Here is a 17,273-nt window from a genome sequence, read left to right as displayed (position 1 = left end):
TTATGCCACACCCACAAGGCACTATAGGATTACACAAAAAAATGACTTTCTTACGTAGTATTTTTGTCTTGTTCTCAGTACAAATATCTAACAATTCTTTTAGACACAAATTACCAAATTTAAGTGAATTTGTGCTAAAAACAAGCAAAAAAAAAAAATTCCTAAACAATTCAAGAACAATTTGCCTACCCCATCGACGTCATTTTGCTCATCAAGAAAATTAATCTCGATTTAAGAATTTTTAGATATTTGTACTTAAAACAAGACAAAAAGAGTAAATAAGAAATTTTTGCAGTGCAGTCCCAATGCCCTTTCTGTTTTCCAGAGGTGTTTGAGTTTCTTTCGGGAGTACCTCCAACAGTTTATCAGTTTCTACTGTATATTGATAATATAATATGTTCACAGAGTGAGACAAATTATAACAATAAGTAGTCATCAATCTAGTGGTAGAGTGGTACCACTGTCTTGAGGATTCCAGACATCAATTCAAGGTATTCACTTACATCAGAAATCTTGGGAACCTGAAAGAAGCCAGTGGATTACCATTTTTCTAGGTCCAGTGGGATGCTCTGTCCCAAATTGGAGGCTGACATTAGAAGCTCAAGCCTCTTAGGTTTCCTAGGATGAGGGGTGTGTCCATCATATGCCTTCATCACCTCCATCACCTGTCAATACAAGAATAGTAACTGCTGACATTACATTCATCTGTGTTCTATCAACTGTTACATACCTGCTTCATCTGTTGTAAATGTGAAATAAGTGCTTAAAGGGGACATGTCATTCAGGTTCATGTGCATAAAGGCAGGTGTCCCAAAACTTTTGGCAATATAGTTTACACAACACAATAATAGCGAATTAATTTTTTTGGATGAACTATCACTGTAAAAAGTTTTCAGTACTTCCATGACCCATTTTTGATCTATCAAAAGTAGATGTGTAGATTCATTGATGTTCATTTATTGCAAAATACTAAATAGCAAAGCCTTCAAGCTTTCATTAAATGAAGTTATTACCACTATTTTCTAATTGTTTTTCAGATGACAGAAATTCCAGTATTGGGGGAATTTCTCATCCTTCCATGGGTCCCAAATGTCTTCCTTCAGAGGCTGAGAGGACAAGGACACATTCATATTGTGTCTGGACAAGGACTGAATTTTTAGGGGTTAATTATTATTATTTAAAAAAAAACATCTTGTTAATGGTCAAGAAAACAACATTTTAATGAAGTTGAAGGTAAAGAATAAAAGGCTGTTGATGCATTGTTATTGCTTACTGCATACAAGTACATTATTTTAAGAGGAAAGCTTACTATCGTCTTAAATAAACACTAGGTATTTCAATACATTTAATGACTGCACCATTATAAACATATCCTAACACCTTTCTGGAAAAAAACCAAAGTCTCAAAGTACGACAAGATTGTACCTAGTTTAAAAAAAACATTTTATGCATTTTGTAGTTGTGTAAACAATTGTCATTAAATTGTTAGAAACCAAACTTATTAGTTTGTGATTTGTATCCTCATGCACTAGAGTCAAATAAATAAAATTACATTAAGTGATTTTAAAGTATAATATGTAAGATGACCAATAGGGGGAAGCATTATACAAATCAACTTACTACACTATAAAGGGCTGTCTTTGGGCAGTAATGAAGAAGTAATTATTTAACTTCAAAATCACTGTTATGTCATATGTATTTTAAAGACTAATGATTGTGGAATAAACTACAATTGAATCTATATATTTATCTCAAATATAGTTTCTTTTGAAATGAATTGTATGTTTTATTAATGAAACAGTTGCATTACACTTTAAACACTTAAGGTGTGTAACATTGTTATTGTGTGAAGTAAGTGTATTTTTATATTTAATACTGAAATAAAACCAATGCATGTCTGAGGAATGTATTTCAGCAACTCGAGTGTTTAGCTATTCATTTTGTTGTTGTTGTTGTTATAAGCAGCTCAATGCCTGCAAGGTTCATTTTTTCATGTGTCTTTCAGGGTTGCCAACTTTGGTGATTTGTCTGGAGTGAGATTTCTCCCCAAACATGCGCAGGCAGCTGCCTACTGGAAATTTTGCCACTGCTGCCACTACCACAAGCCTCTTACCATCTAAACCTACACCGACTACATCAATTTCCAAATGTTTGATGTTTTTGTTTTGATAAGTTTATTTTTGTTTCTGGCAAGTTTATTTTTGTTCTGATAAGTTTATTTTTGTTCACTGTTACTTATGTGATTGTTATGATCAGGGCATTGCTGAAAGAGAGCTGAAAGTTCATCAAGCTCCCTTGAATAAAGTATGATTGATTAACTAAGGTCATAATCTATGAGGTTAATGCATGAGTGAGGACTATACATGGCATTGCATTTATTCTACTTTATCATCAACTCATGATCTGATTCAATAGGATGTGTTAGTAAACTGAGGTTAATACACAGATGAGGTTAATACATGGTTTTGTTTTTTGTTTGCATAAAACAGGGTGAATAAAACAATGCATGGTGCTTATTTTCAGGAAATTACTATATATTGGGCCCTTAGAATGGTCCATTAGCCTCCTGTCTGTCATAAGAATTTTGCTTTGGCTAATATTCACATGTTTATTATCTAGGGTCAGGTGTAACAAATAATCATCTTTGAGCTACCTGCTTTAAGATATAATGCAAGGCTGAATTTTAAACTTCTCACATTCGATTTACTGTGTGTTAATGAAGAAGTAAATTTAGTAAAAGAAATCTAAATTCCATAATTAACCTTAAACTTACTTTAATAGTAGAGCTCAAAACTAAGATTTTTTGGCAAAAAAAGTAATTTATTTAAAAGTAAATATGGATTAATCATTTTTTACAAAGTTACAGACAAGACAAGCGACTGATTTTCTATTGTTTAATTTCAATGGCTTCAACAGGTACTGTTTATTAGACCGAACACAATAAAATGTTTACATTCGGTTAAGACATAATCAGTTGTTTACCATGATACTCACTAAGACAGCTACATTCACAAATGTTATGTGAATTTGTTCGTTTAAGCCAAAAGACGAAAATGGGTTTATTTAAACTCTGTGCACGCGCGCTACCGGTGGATGAAGCGTTGTGCCGCCGCCGCGCACGATGCGCCGTCAGGTGTTCAAGTTCAAGGCTGTGAATCTAATCATTAAACAGCTGTATAATAATCAGCGTTTGATTACTTACATCTCTCTTGCACTTCCACTGAGGAATCGCGCAGCTGTCCTTTAGAGTTCCACTTCTGTGATTTGATTCGTCATCTAGACTTTATCTTATTTAATGGGGCGCAGCGCAGACCTGTTGGCTTGTGACATCACACTACCGCGAGATCGATTTAAAAGCATACTGAGTTGTCAGTTCCTGTTGAATCGGTCTCGCGGTGCTAAGACGTTAGATGACGATCGGTCTGCGCGGCAAGTATGGAGCTAAACGAGCGCTGAACGTTGGGTTAAATAAGACCTCAATGGTGGGTACGGCCATGCACATGAGTGAAAAAATACAGCAGTGAAGAATGTCTATTTTATCGGAGATTTCTTTTTTGAGCGTGAGATTGAAGCTGAATGCGTGAGAGTTTGCGACCCTGCAATGTCTTTTTTTTTACAGTCTATGGTCCACAAATCACTCCACTATGTTTGGAAAATGTATATTTTTGCGTCTAACCCATGGGCAAACTAAAAACGCCTCGGTTTTTTTTTCCAGAAAGGCACCTCGTCGGGCTTTCCTTTACAGGTCCCATGAGAGACTCGATTAATCAAGCCTTTTGCAAGCTGTTTGTAGTACCTGTACAGCACGGATGTGTAAATTGTTAAACATCGATTGTGCATCGTGTGAACTGGATGTGCGTGTCTGCGGAGGAAATTGTGCACTGCAATGGCATTTATTTGCAAGGAAAATTACCTCAAATTGGCAATCACGCCTCCCTAGTATGCAATCCGGATGCAGCGCGACTTTTCAACTTGCTCGAGGCCGCCATTTGAGGTTGTCCATTATCTGCAGCAGAGATATCACAACATTTGTTTGTTTTTTTGTATTTACGTTCTCCTTAAGTTTCCTCTATAGTGAAGGTGAGTGACAATGTCACGGTTAATTACAAACAGTTTTTATAAATTCTTGTAAATATTTAAACAAAAGTATTAGTTTTTATTGATTTCAGTAACTTAACGTTATACGTTATAAGAGGTCAAACAAATGTTTTACTTATGGACTGTTTAAATCGACCTCTCTTCTCAAGTATTACTATATCGGGTGTTTGACATTTTGTAGTGGTGGTGTTCAAATCCAACAAAACTTAGTTCACGTAAGTTATTTTTTTTAACCCACAATGGCCCAAAAAAAAAAAAACCCACAATGGCCCATTTGCTCATCCGCCATTTTGCCATTTTAACGCGAGTGAACCGCCTGATTGGAATTAGCTGTACGACACTCATAGTTAAAACTACAAATGTTTATTAACTTTTGTTTAACGTTACTCTTGTTATTTTCTCCTATACATTTTCTTGTATACTAACTTGGAAGTATAGGCTGCTCCGAAAACTCTTAATTGCTGCCTCCAAGGCAAGAAGGCATGTCCGAATCCAATTATATTGCAAATGGAAAAGGGTACTTGAGGTCGTCATTCAGTCTACCAATATGTGCAGTCTGGCTATTCTTATTTTAATGTATTTTTAACAAAATATATCAAATGCAAAAACCCTAATATGTGGTTAAGGCAACATGTAAATACACTGATTAGCTTAATGTATTTATTACAAAATTAAGTATGATATAAAAAACATTAATTTATTTATTTTATTATAAAACCATTTATTTTAATACTACAAAACGATTGTACAACATGAAATAAACACACAAAAAAAAATCCAGTTAAAGTAAAGCGCAGTAATTTACTACAGTGTTGAGATTATATAAACATATATATGTGATTTAAGTTATGAAACGTAACTTTACCATCAGTTAAAACGATAACAAATAACAGATTTCGTATGAATAATAAAGATAAATAAATTGATGAGACAAAAAATTTAAGCACGTGTAAAAATGTCAATCCAGGCAGTGGTAGCAATTTGCACCAAAACGTATAAATTTTTTTAGGCTACTTACAATATATATTTTAAGTTTTCTTTAAATAAAATGATCACACAAACAAATAAATGAAGAACATTTAAAAATTATTATCTACTTGCCTGAAACTTTCAGAAGCAGAATTCTTTGCACCTGTAAAAACTCTTCATTTTGTGCACAAAGCTTTATTAAAGTTTATTGTTTAGACCTTGTCTTTGTTGAATAATGGTAGTCAACCCGAATTCACAAACATACAAAAAGTGCTAGAGCTGCTAAACATTTCAGTCTCATAGAAATTCCTCTTTTAGAAATGTCAGCCAGAAAACGGCCCAATCTGAAGAACTGATGCTTATGACATCACAGGCATCTCACTGCCCCTCCACTTTAAAATAATTGGCTACATTTTTTGAGTTGCAGCAAAGTCAGCCAATCAGTATACATGGGTTTCAGCTGGCGTCACTCTCTTGTCTTCCGCCATTTTGAGGACCTGAAGTGGTCGCAAAAGAACTAGAAGCTATGCCTTCAATATGTTGTGAGCATCAAAATCGCTATTTTTACAACACTAAGAAGGCTCGACAAAACATGATATTTTGCTCGAAGTATCGCCTGTGTCTCTACACGTGAACTCGAGCATTGAGAACATTGTTTGTGAACACAGAGTTTACTAAAAAGAAGGTTTTGAACAACTGACTTTGGTTGATTTGGCTTCCGCTCGCCGCCATCTTCCCAGTCTAGATGTATCGATCTGCGAATGGAACGTAAGGAGGGAGGAGAGTAAAGATGGATAGCTCCTAAAGCATAGTTCCATATAAATGCACAGATAATTCGTTGTTTTGTCGCAAGTGAAAAACAATATTGACCTTCTAGTTGAAAAAGGAGCCTCATATGAGATTCATTCATTCGCATTCAGAAATCGATTATTTCCGTCTGGCAGGGATGACGAGCAGACACCATAACAGCCAAAATCAGTTGTACAAAACTTTCTTTTTATTAAACTCTGTGTACACAAACAATGTTCTCAATGTTCGCGTTCATGAGTAGAGATCCAGGTGATACTTCGAGCAAAGTTTCATGTTGTGACGCGCCGCCTTAGTGTTGTAAAATAGTGGTAGTTCGGTAGCAGCGAACAGCGGCTGGAAGAACGTATCGGGGATTGAGTAGGCATCACACCCAAACCAAGATATATATTTTTAAAGTCGCGTTTCTTTTCATGACAGTCGAGGTGCGACATGTTGTCTTTCGTAGCCATTTCCCGTATCCATAAGAATCATAGACAGTAAAAGATAAGAAATCCGTAAATCGTAGCAAGCCAGCCAATGCTTGTCAGTAGCCTACTGGTACTCGGTAGGTCCTCAAGATGGCGGCATAACGTAAAAAGTCACATGACTGAAACCCATGTATAGAGACTGCAAGTTAAGCCAGTAGGGGGAGCCAAATAGGTGCAAAACCACTTGTTTAAAATCCCCCACCCTAATAGAGCTATCTGAGAGAGGTTTTTAGGAAGCTTCTAAGGCATTACAGACCCAAACAAAAAATTTTTTGTCTACATGTCACATCACAGAACAAGGATAAATACCCCGTTCAATCATTCTATGGCTGCGTTCACACGGTACCATAATACGGTTGTCAAACCCGTATTTGAGTCCTTAAGACGGTTCCGTTCACACGCAGTTCGGTTATTTACGGGTTTGACAACCGCATTCTATAACCAACCTCACACCCGTAAATTTTCGGGTTTCACAACCGTATTTACAGAAAAGCTGTGGCGTGTGAACGGAATCGCACTGGACAACCAGTTGTCTGTCACGTCATCCAGTGCTTTGTCTGCATGATTTAACTGCAAACTATGCAGCAGGATTGCTCCATAAGTTTAATGAGATAAATATTACCTTCATAGACGCCACAGAGCATATTACATTAAATCGCGTGTATCCCAGTAAGTGAGAGCAAAATAATAAAACCTTAAAAGTGGACGATATAATGTTCGATGTAAAATAAAAGGGATAATTCACCCAAAAATAAAACGTAGCTCTTTATTTACTCACCTTTTTCTTCAGTACAGCAATTAAGAAGATATTTTGCAGAAAACCCATCTTCATATGAATGGAAGTCAACCGCCACTTTGAGAGCTCAAAAAGCAGATATATCCAATACAAAATAAATCCCCATGACACTTGGTGACATATTGGCTGCTTGTGAAGCAGATCGATCGGTTTTTGCAAGATATTAAATGTTATTTACAACATTATTAGCGTTAATGCACATCATTGGAAACATATAAAGTGCGCATTACGTTCCCGCTCTAGGTGGCGCTAAGAGGCTGGTTTTGCCTGTGGTTGGTAAACCATACTCTCAGTGCCACCTACAGAGCGGGAGCGTAAGCGCACTTTCTATGTGACTGTATAAATGCTTTAAATAAAGTTCACTTTCTTTCAAAAACGGATCGATTTGCTTCACAAGACGTCATATCATCAATTGGGATTACTTTTGTACTAGATATATCTGCTTTGGTCAAACGTGCAGTTGCTTCATTCATTTTGCAGATTAAAATTTTAAATATGGAACCACCCTTGGTTACTTTTCTCTACACAATGGTAAGCGTTACACACACACTGTTTTTGTTAATGACATAATTAAAGTTTTGTCCATTGTATAATACTTTCGTTTTTATTTTTACGTCCGTCACTATGGTTACAGGCACCGCGTGCAAATAGCATACTGGTTTGAGGTCGGTTACTCGTTCATACAGGCAGTGTTCTATTTGTGTCGTAATGTGCTGTCTGAACAGCACACCCCCAGACTCACACCTGTAAGCAAATACGGTTGTCACTCCCGAAATTCTGTCGTGTGAACGCAGCCTTTGTCACCTTTAATCCTTAAAAAATGGAACAGAGGTATATCCACCTTAAACGACATGAAGAATAATATTAATACAAATGTATTATTCACAGCATTGAAATGGGAGGTTAAGAGTATTACATTTGTAAACATAGGGCAGACCTATTACATTTTGCTGGCCCGCCATCTACTGGCTACTTTTCCGTACTCTGATTAATGGCATTAGTTTTAAGAAGGTTGCGGTGATGACAGTGTTGCCCTTTCTGCTTTTTTGTCCATCAATCAAGTGTCTTGTCATTAATGAGTAAATAATTAATGAACAAATAAATAAATGAGTAAACTACTGCCCCAGCCCCTGATACTATGGTGTATCGGCGATCTCATAGGCTGACTATAGGACGCTCTCAAAATGGGGCATATCGCCCAACACTAGTGAGCGGTATTATTTTTCTTTGCAGTCATTTTAGAGATATATATATATATATATATATATATATATATATATATATATATATATATATATCCTTACGAGACTAATATCAGCCTTTGTGGCCCTGCTCTTACATCCAAACAGTTACCTTTACATTTCTTATGAATTCACTCATTAGAGCCGCTGGTCTAGTGGGTAGTGCTATGCATAGTGGTAAAGGGCAGACGAACAATTCGCGTGAGTGCCGTAAGCTCAAGGCAATACATCTAATATGATGACATTGATGAGTCACTTATTGTGCCATCATCACCAGGGTGTAGTTGATAGCACGCAATCGCAGGTGAGACTATAACGGCACACATTGCCTTCTGAGTTTAAATATCAACAAACTGATCTTCTTGCGAAAAGACTTCAAGATATTGACATAGAATATAAAAAGTAAACCAGTGTTCTAAGCTATTTTATGTTTATTTTGAAGTGCACTGTATGTCGGTATAATAAAGTACTCTTAAGTGAAAATGTTGATTTTGGCAGATGTTTAGATTTTTCTTGTTGTGAAGAAACTTGTTGTGACCAAAGTGTTATAGGTGTTTGTAACCCAATAAATAATTTAATTTTCTTTGATTTGACAGTGGCCTTTTTGTCCCCATAAACATGAACACACACAGAAACATACCGAAATCATGAACCTAAAACCTGAATGAAAGGGGGGGGGGGGTTGTGAGATGCATTTTTACGTAACATGTATCCATTTTTCAGATTGGGCCAATTTCTGGCGGACATTTCTTAAGGAGGAATTTCTGTGAAACGGAGATGTTCAGAACGTCTAGCACTTTTCATGTTTGTGAATGCGTGTAGACTACCGTTTATTCAACTAAGACAAGGTAAAAACTTTTTTTTCATTCTCATTTAATGTCAAATCTAATAGAAAGTAAAGGGCGACAAGACCTTAAAACAGACCCCATAGTCATCGCCTCATAGCACCTGTCATATTTATAACATCAATTTAGATTTGTCTCTCATGTTCATTTTACATACTGCCTATTTATAATGTACTGTATGCATAAATTCAAAATACAATGAATGCATGCTATAGCTTCAATAGTCTATAAAAGTAATGTCTCAATTAAAAAACAAGACTCTGTCTATCAAGATCTGTTGTTATCTTCTGGGCATTTTCACTTTAACACTAACTGTAACTTACCCATATTTTAAAACTGTGTGGTAAGCATTTAGTTAATAGCTATAGTGAGTGGCAAATTTCCCATTTTTATATTAAAAAAACAATATAAACTGAAAAACATGTATACCATGAAATATACTGTTACCATAAAATTAATTTACTCATTCCAAAGATGGGGGACTCGAGTCATATGACTTGACTCGAGTAAGACTTAAGTCACAAATTTGAGACTTGATACTTGCTTGAGAAATATAAAAAAAGACTTGACTTTGACTTGACATTCATGACTCGAGACTTGACTCGGACTTGAGCTAAATGACTCGAAATAACTTGTGTTTTTTTTTTTACAAAAAAAATCTGTTTTTGAACGCAGGCAAGGGCGTAATCTAACCACGTGATGCAACAGGCCAGCAGAAGGAGAGTGCGCAATATATTCGATACAACCAGCACCACGTCGAATTTCATTCGACACTACAAATCCCTCAAAAAACTGTAAGTAACAAAGTCTGTTCCATTGTTTCATGTTAGAACTTGATAAAAATAATCCAAGGCATTCAAATGTTATTGAGAAAAAAATGTATGATAGGTATTCCACCGGTATGTATGATAATCCGGTAGAAATGTGTCAACCAGCAGAGATTTTGGACTATGGTCTCTATCGAGATTAAGCGCCCACGTCACTTGCTGTGTTAACATTTGTAGGACTTTTGATAGAGATCAGATGCAGAGCGATCTTTAAAACATACACGGACATACAGCTGTTTGCCCTAGGGCAATACTTCCGGGTTTTATAAGTTGCGGAAGAGCGCCACCTGGTGGATAATTATCCTCCAGACAGTGACGTTCCGGACCACACCTTTCTCATTTTGGCCGTGTGGCGCGCGTACGTGCCATTCTCAGAGATGCACTTGACAATTTTTTTTTTTTTTTGGACGACCTAGTTAAGGCTGTAGGGTTTCCAAGCTTAGCCGGGCCGCCTTAACTGAAATATGCTGCGGGAAACCCTGCAGAGGTAAAGTATTTCTGGCCAGGACAGTATGCACATCCATGATTCAGAAAAGTAGCGGTAGTCCCATGCGATTTCTTCACCTTTCAAAAGATGACAGGATTCCACTGAACCTTATTAAAATGAAAACCCGCTCGTTTTATCAAAAACCAGCCCAAATTTTAAATACTCGCCCGGTGCATTTTTTTCCGGTCGGATGGGAACCCACCCAATCTGGCAACACTGTTTGTGCATCTGTAAGAACAGGACAGAAACTAAGAACAGATTTTGCTTATATAGACACTAAATTTCTTTGTAATTTCACTTAATTAAGTACATTAACATAAATATATAAAAGCACTATTATCTCCACTTTCATTGCAAAAAAGGGAAAAACATGGACCAACAACATAAGAAATATTTTAAAAATGAAGACCGTATATATGACACTCTGTTAAAAACGAACAAAAATGTTTTCATGGTTGGCAAGTTATACTGTAATACTACAATCATTTTAAATAGCCTTATGTTTAAACACAAAGGGCCAGATTTAGCATGAGGAAGCATTTCCAAAAAAAACCCGCTGTTGGTAGTGGTAATATCTGCGGGTTATTTACTAAAAAGGTGCAAATTAAATATCACAGGTGCAATAGCTGATTTCCCTAATGACCAACGCAATTTAGTTCAGGGTCGCAAATAAGCAGAGCTGATTAGTTACGTGCGATCTCCTAACATGTGATGCGCTTGAGTTCAGCACCACGGACAGCTAACCAAGCTAAAGGACAATGAATAGTGAAGGTTTGCAGTAATTTTTGAAACACCTGGTATTGTGTGACTTCTCATAGTGACTCCTCTTTCCTTTTAATTTGGTGCAGCAAATAATAAAATGGCTTGGCAAACAATATTTTTGTATAATGTTCCTCTGGAATTCCAATTAAACTGTTACATGTTAAAAATCCTCTACATTGTATCACACGTTCTCTGCTCTCTCTGTGATGCCTCTATTTTTTTTTTAGCAATAAATGCATCCATTTTTAGCGTAAAGTAATTTAAGACATGCGTTTTTCTACGTTAAATAATGGCCCAAATGCCAGTCATATCACATGCATAAACATCAGTAACTTGCATTGCGTGAATCATTAAAAAAAATCTCCTCCCAACATCTAAAGCGAAAAACAAACAAAACAAAAATAGTAAACATGAACCCAGAAATTAAAGGCGGGGTGCAGGATTTTTGTAAAACTCTTTGGAAAAGGGAGTCGGGCTGAGGACCAAAACACACTTGTAGTCAATCAGCAGTAAGGGGCGTGTCTACTAATCAACATCGTTGGCTGGGATGCGTATGTGTGGGGTGGGTCTATCAAAAGAAGGTCCAGATTATTTTGGGGTGGGGCGTGTTTGTTTATCATTGAAGATCATGCACCCCGCAATAATTGTTCTATTTGCAATTTACAGTTTGCTCCAGGAGATGGCAGAGGCGCTTCCCTCACGGCGGTGACGTGTTCTGTATGTCAGGCTTTTAGAAGAGCTTGTCCAGGTAAAATAAGTTAAAGGTCACGTTCTCCCTGATCCCATTTTTCAAACTTTAGTTAGTGTGAAAATGTTGCTATAATAGCTTAAATAATACCTGCAAAATGATAAAGCTCAAAGTTCACTGCCAGGCGATATATTTTCTTTAACAGAATTCCCCTTTTAAAGCATACAGCAAACGGCCAGTTTGGACTACAGTCCTCTATTTCCTGCTTAAAGGGGAAGTCCAATCTATACATTTTAGCCTGTTTATCACGGGTAATTTATGTCCACTTTGCATTATACATGAGGAAAAATAAATAAATTTGCACGATTTCGATTATTAGATTGATAGTGTGTTGAAGCGGAATTTTCGTAACGGTCTTTAATGGACACAATTAACCAGAATGCACTGCGCGAAACTGATTCATTAGCTCCACCCACTAACCACTGTTCGATGCAGTCGTCAGGTTTGTTTGACTTCATGCGGCGCCGCAGGAACCGACAGCTGGATGACGTCAAGGTTCCGCGAAAGGGATTTAAAAGCAAACTCCTCCGTATGATTTCGCGAATCGCTCTCGCGGTACTTTGACGTCATCCCGCTGTCGATTCTTGCAACGCCACATGAAGTTGAACAAGCCTTATAACTTCTTTTACCGCTCAACTAGCTCTCAAATCAACTCAAGTCAACTTGAAGTTAGCCGGCAGACGAACCCATCCAAAGAGTAACTCCGCTTTAACCGTCTCTGAGGGGGAAATCACCAAAGCCCTCGATAAAAGATGACTAGAACCTGTGCAGTATGTGGATGTAAGGACAACAAATTCAGGCCACCGGGAGTTTTTATTGTTGACATCAACGCGACCCTCAGCTGACCCACCATTACACTACTTTGAATATGCAGCCAGCACTTTCGTCAGGAAGATTTTGAGTACTGTTTTCAGCCCAGTTTTTCCGCGGACGCAGGTAATGTAAAATTGTTAAAATATCTAAAACATCATTTGACATAGTTGTTGCTTGTTTTGTGTAACTACGGTAAACATACTACGTAGAAAGTTATTATCATGTTGTTGTTATTATAAACACGAGCAAAGCAAGCTAACGTTAGCTTCTGTGCAGCTGTCAATCAAAAACGTTATCATCTACTGTCAATCATCTCGCCTCAAGACCCGCCCCCATTTAGAACATTCAGAATTAATGTAGTCGTGCATTTTTCTTCCGGTGATTTGATGACGCGTCAAATCACCGTTACTGTAGCAGTTAAAAGCTTTAATTTTTTATATGGAGTTAGTACATTTGATGGCAGCACAATCAACTACATATATGGCATGAAATATAGTGTTGGAGCATAATGTTGTTTTAGGGTGGACTTCCGCTTTAAATGACATCCATAAACCAGTTTTTGACTGAACTCTGCCCACAGGAATACGTCAGTCGCCAGCTTTGGCTCAAACGGCTCTGCTAAGCTAAGTTGCTGTCGAATCACAACACACTAAACAAACTACACAATCAGAACTCGATACGTATTTCTGAAGGAGGGACTTTATAGAACAAGAAAGACATCAGACTGTTTTAGGACAGTGAAAACAGCGCTATACAGATAAGTAAATTGTGAAAAATGCCGCATTTTTTTGCACGTGAAACATGAACATATGTTATATTGCGCTCTGTAAACACAATCAAAGCTTCAATAACACAGAAAGAACGGGACCTTTAACATGCTTTACTGTTCAGTACTGTTTTGTAGTGAGCAATAATTGAGGAAAAAGACTGGTTGTTCAGAAAACAACCAGTGGTGCAGTGTAAAACAATATATGTAATAAGTGTCCAGAAATGTATATTAACATTTAACATTTGCAGAAGGGAAATGCACCATATACAGTAGTGGATCAATATCAATGCAAACACCTGTGTAATAGTGAAATTAACTTTTCATTTCTCTGCAGAATACATAACTTACTTTAAGTAGCCAGCAAGGTTTTACATGTGTGACAATATATTCTCCAATATTCTTACAATGTTTTTTCAGTACACCATGTATTTTACTAAACTATGTCAATATGTCTTTGTCACGATCTCGGTCTGATCGACCGTTCTGTCTTTTTTCTTCCCTGTGTTTATGTTTGTTTTGTGTTTTGACAGTTCCACACGTGCACGTCTGTCACCAGGGCGATCTCATGATTTCCTACACCTGCGTCCCTCACCTATTCCTCATTTTCTCCCCATTTGTTTGGTATTTAGTCTCCCCTTGTTCATTGTTCCTCACTAGTTCGTCACTGTTTGTGTGCCAGTCGTGATTTATTTCGTATTTTTTGACTTTTTGTCTGTTATTGTTTTTTTTTTTCGCCTGTTCTGTCTGCTGTCTCTGCTCTGCCATCTCTCATAGGATTACAGCACCTCCGCTCCGGTTTCCTGATCTACCTCTATCTGCCCTGCCGCTGTTTAGCAGCTCTGTGTCCTGGATGTGACCGCTGTCCAGCGGCACTGAGATGAGCCATGACCGCTGCCCTGCTGTTACTGTCGGCCTTCATTGCCGATTGCAGTCCGGAGTTCTGGTTATGCCCGCTGCACAGCACGCCCTGAGAGGGGTCGTGAACGCTGCCCAGCTGTTTCTGTCGGCCTTAATTGCCAAATGGTCTCCTCATTTCTCCCCGAAACTGTTCGGTGGTTATCTTCGTCCAGCACGGCGGTTGTGATCTCCAGTGTTTGCTATTGACTTTATCTCTTCCTGGCTCAGCCCAGTGGTGTTCTTTGTCCTTTATTTAAGCCTTTATTAAAATTGTTGTTTCATCTGCAACTGGATCCTCACCGCTGTGTATTTTTATATACTATTTCTGACTTTCTCATAGTTTTACACAAGACCAGGACTGGATAGACAGAGCTTCCTTGAAAGCTGCTGGAGCAATCGACGGCTGCCATGTCCACATTGAGCCACCAAGCGCCCCTGTTGGTGACTGCTACAGAAGCAGGAAATGATTGCTTTCAATGATTCTCAAGGCTGTTTGTGACCATCAGGGCTGCTTCATTAGGTATGTTTACATCCAACCAAATAATCTGTTTGTAATCGTATTGATGACTCAATCATATTGAAAAGCCTTCGTGTAAACACCTAAATCAATACTAGTTGAGGTCGATCGGATGCAAATTTGGATCGTATTGAAGGGAGTGGTGTGCTCCGATCTGTGATCTGATAAGCAGGAGAAATGTACGCATGTAAAGCGTGATATCATAGTATTTTCTCAATGGACTCTATGCACGCTTAACTTCCGCGTTTGACTCAAGGCTGCTCTTCAGTTTCCGGTACGGGAGATTTAAAGCGGAGTGACGGCAGAATCCCTAAATGTACTCGTTGTTTGCTGGATTTACCCAAATTTACAACCTGTGATGTGTGAAGAATTGTCCAGATGTGCAAACTCGAGAAAGGCTACAAGTCGTCTTATCTCTGTAATCATTATGATATGTTCATTATACTAGCAGAGCTTTGTGCTGTTTTTATGATTCAGGATTAATGTCTTTGTAATGTTATCTTAAAGTGTCAGGTAAAATAAAAGACGTAAATGAAATCTCACTGCTATATGAGGAAAAAGCAACACGAACTGCAGCAGGACGGATATTAAATGTGACGTTTAATACCTTTTTTTTTTTTTTGTATATTCACGTCGATTGTCTAAAAATATCCAAGTAAAAATGTTTTGTTATATCTTGGAACTTTATAGGATATAAATAACAACGCAAAAAGAACTATTGACTCTGGTAAAGTCCATTTAAGAAATCTATTCTATTATTTGTTTATTTCTTGTGCTGTTTGTTTATTTTAATCCCCCGTGTATTTAGTTTGTTGTGTGTGTGTTTTATTTTTCTCTTAAGTTATTCTTGTTGTCATTGATATGAATTGTCTATTTGTCTTTTGCATTTGTTATTAATAAAGCATACATAAATGCGCAAAATACACGTTTTTTACTGTTCTAACATGTTGCTTGTATAACCACAGATGTTATCTTCGCTAGTACTGATGATAACAATTATACAAAATTCATAAGTATATCAACAACAGATGAATATCACTGTTATCAGTGCAATTTCTATCTAAAACTGGTGTTGTCATGCTTGAGTCTAATGCTGTAAACACTATGACACACACCAGTGGTGGCTAGAAGTTCGATTCTCCCGTCTATAAAAATATACTTTCATACGTTTAAATGTCATTATGGTATTAAATGTGAAGTATAAGTTATTTCTATGTAAATTAAACAAGCATCAACAAAATTTGCAGTGTTATTTTGGCTATTTTGGCAACCAACGTTCCTGAATATCATTGAGCTCTATGACTGGCGGAAGTAGTCCAGCATCCTGAGATTTCACCGGAAATACGTCAAGCACCGCCGTGCATAGAGTCCATTGGATGCAAAAATACATTTTGCACATGCGCAGAACATTTGTGCTCAAGTTCACGGGTTTATTTACCTCATATTTTCATACAATTCTTGTCATAGAAACATGCAATAGCAACACGCATAATGGGGTCACGCGCTGTACAGTGTACCGTGTTCATGTGCACTTTTACATAAAGCAATAAAATAGCATAGTGCTTTTTGAAAATTGTCTTTTCATTGCCTTTATCTATAAACTTCTTAAAACCCTGCTTTTTGATTTGGCTAATGTTTAAGCTATAAGATTGCAATGTTTAGTGTGCATGTAAACTGTATTGTCGTAACCATCAATCGTATTAAATTCAGTCAGATTGAGAGAATTTTGTGCATGTAAACATAGCCAGTGATACCCACATGGGCTGTCCTGCGTCTTTTCAATAGTCAAAAGTTTTCTTTTAACAGCCCACTGTACTGGTTGTCAATGTACCCTCCTCCAGGCCACTTTATACTTGCAGACGGAGGGTACATCCGGCACCCACTTCCCTCATTACTTGCTCAAAAAGAGGCTGGGACAAGGTTTGGGAGGGTGGCGCTTTAATGCTCATCATTCCAGGGCACGCTCTATCATCCAAAGCCATTAAAAATGTACAGTAAATGATTAAATTCACTGCCACCAGAATATGTAATGTTATTTACCTTTGACCCTTCCTTTACATTCTATCCTTTCAGGTCATAACAGCCTGTGCCATCCTCCACAACATCTGCCTTGGGGTTGGTGACATTACTTCAAGGATTAACATTAGGAAAGGGGAGCAGCCAGTGCTGCGCCATGGTGAGGGCAGATGTCTGCCCAGGTAGGCAACTTAAAAAGTGGCATAGCACC

At 37.5% G+C, this 17,273-nt stretch overlaps 1 long non-coding RNA gene across 1 annotated transcript; it reads left to right on the top strand.

Moving 5' to 3' along the window:
- The first annotated feature begins 14,360 nt into the window (after window positions 1-14,360).
- Window positions 14,361-17,244, top strand: LOC135730116 (uncharacterized). The gene is made up of 3 exons (XR_010525882.2): window positions 14,361-14,575; window positions 14,870-15,049; window positions 17,120-17,244. It is a non-coding gene; the product is annotated as an uncharacterized lncRNA (long non-coding RNA).
- The last annotated feature ends 29 nt before the right edge of the window (window positions 17,245-17,273 follow it).

The sequence above is a fragment of the Paramisgurnus dabryanus genome, chromosome 11 (genome assembly GCF_030506205.2).
Source record: "Paramisgurnus dabryanus chromosome 11, PD_genome_1.1, whole genome shotgun sequence".
NCBI lineage: Eukaryota > Metazoa > Chordata > Actinopteri > Cypriniformes > Cobitidae > Paramisgurnus > Paramisgurnus dabryanus.
This window is presented reverse-complemented; position numbering and strand designations above follow the sequence as displayed.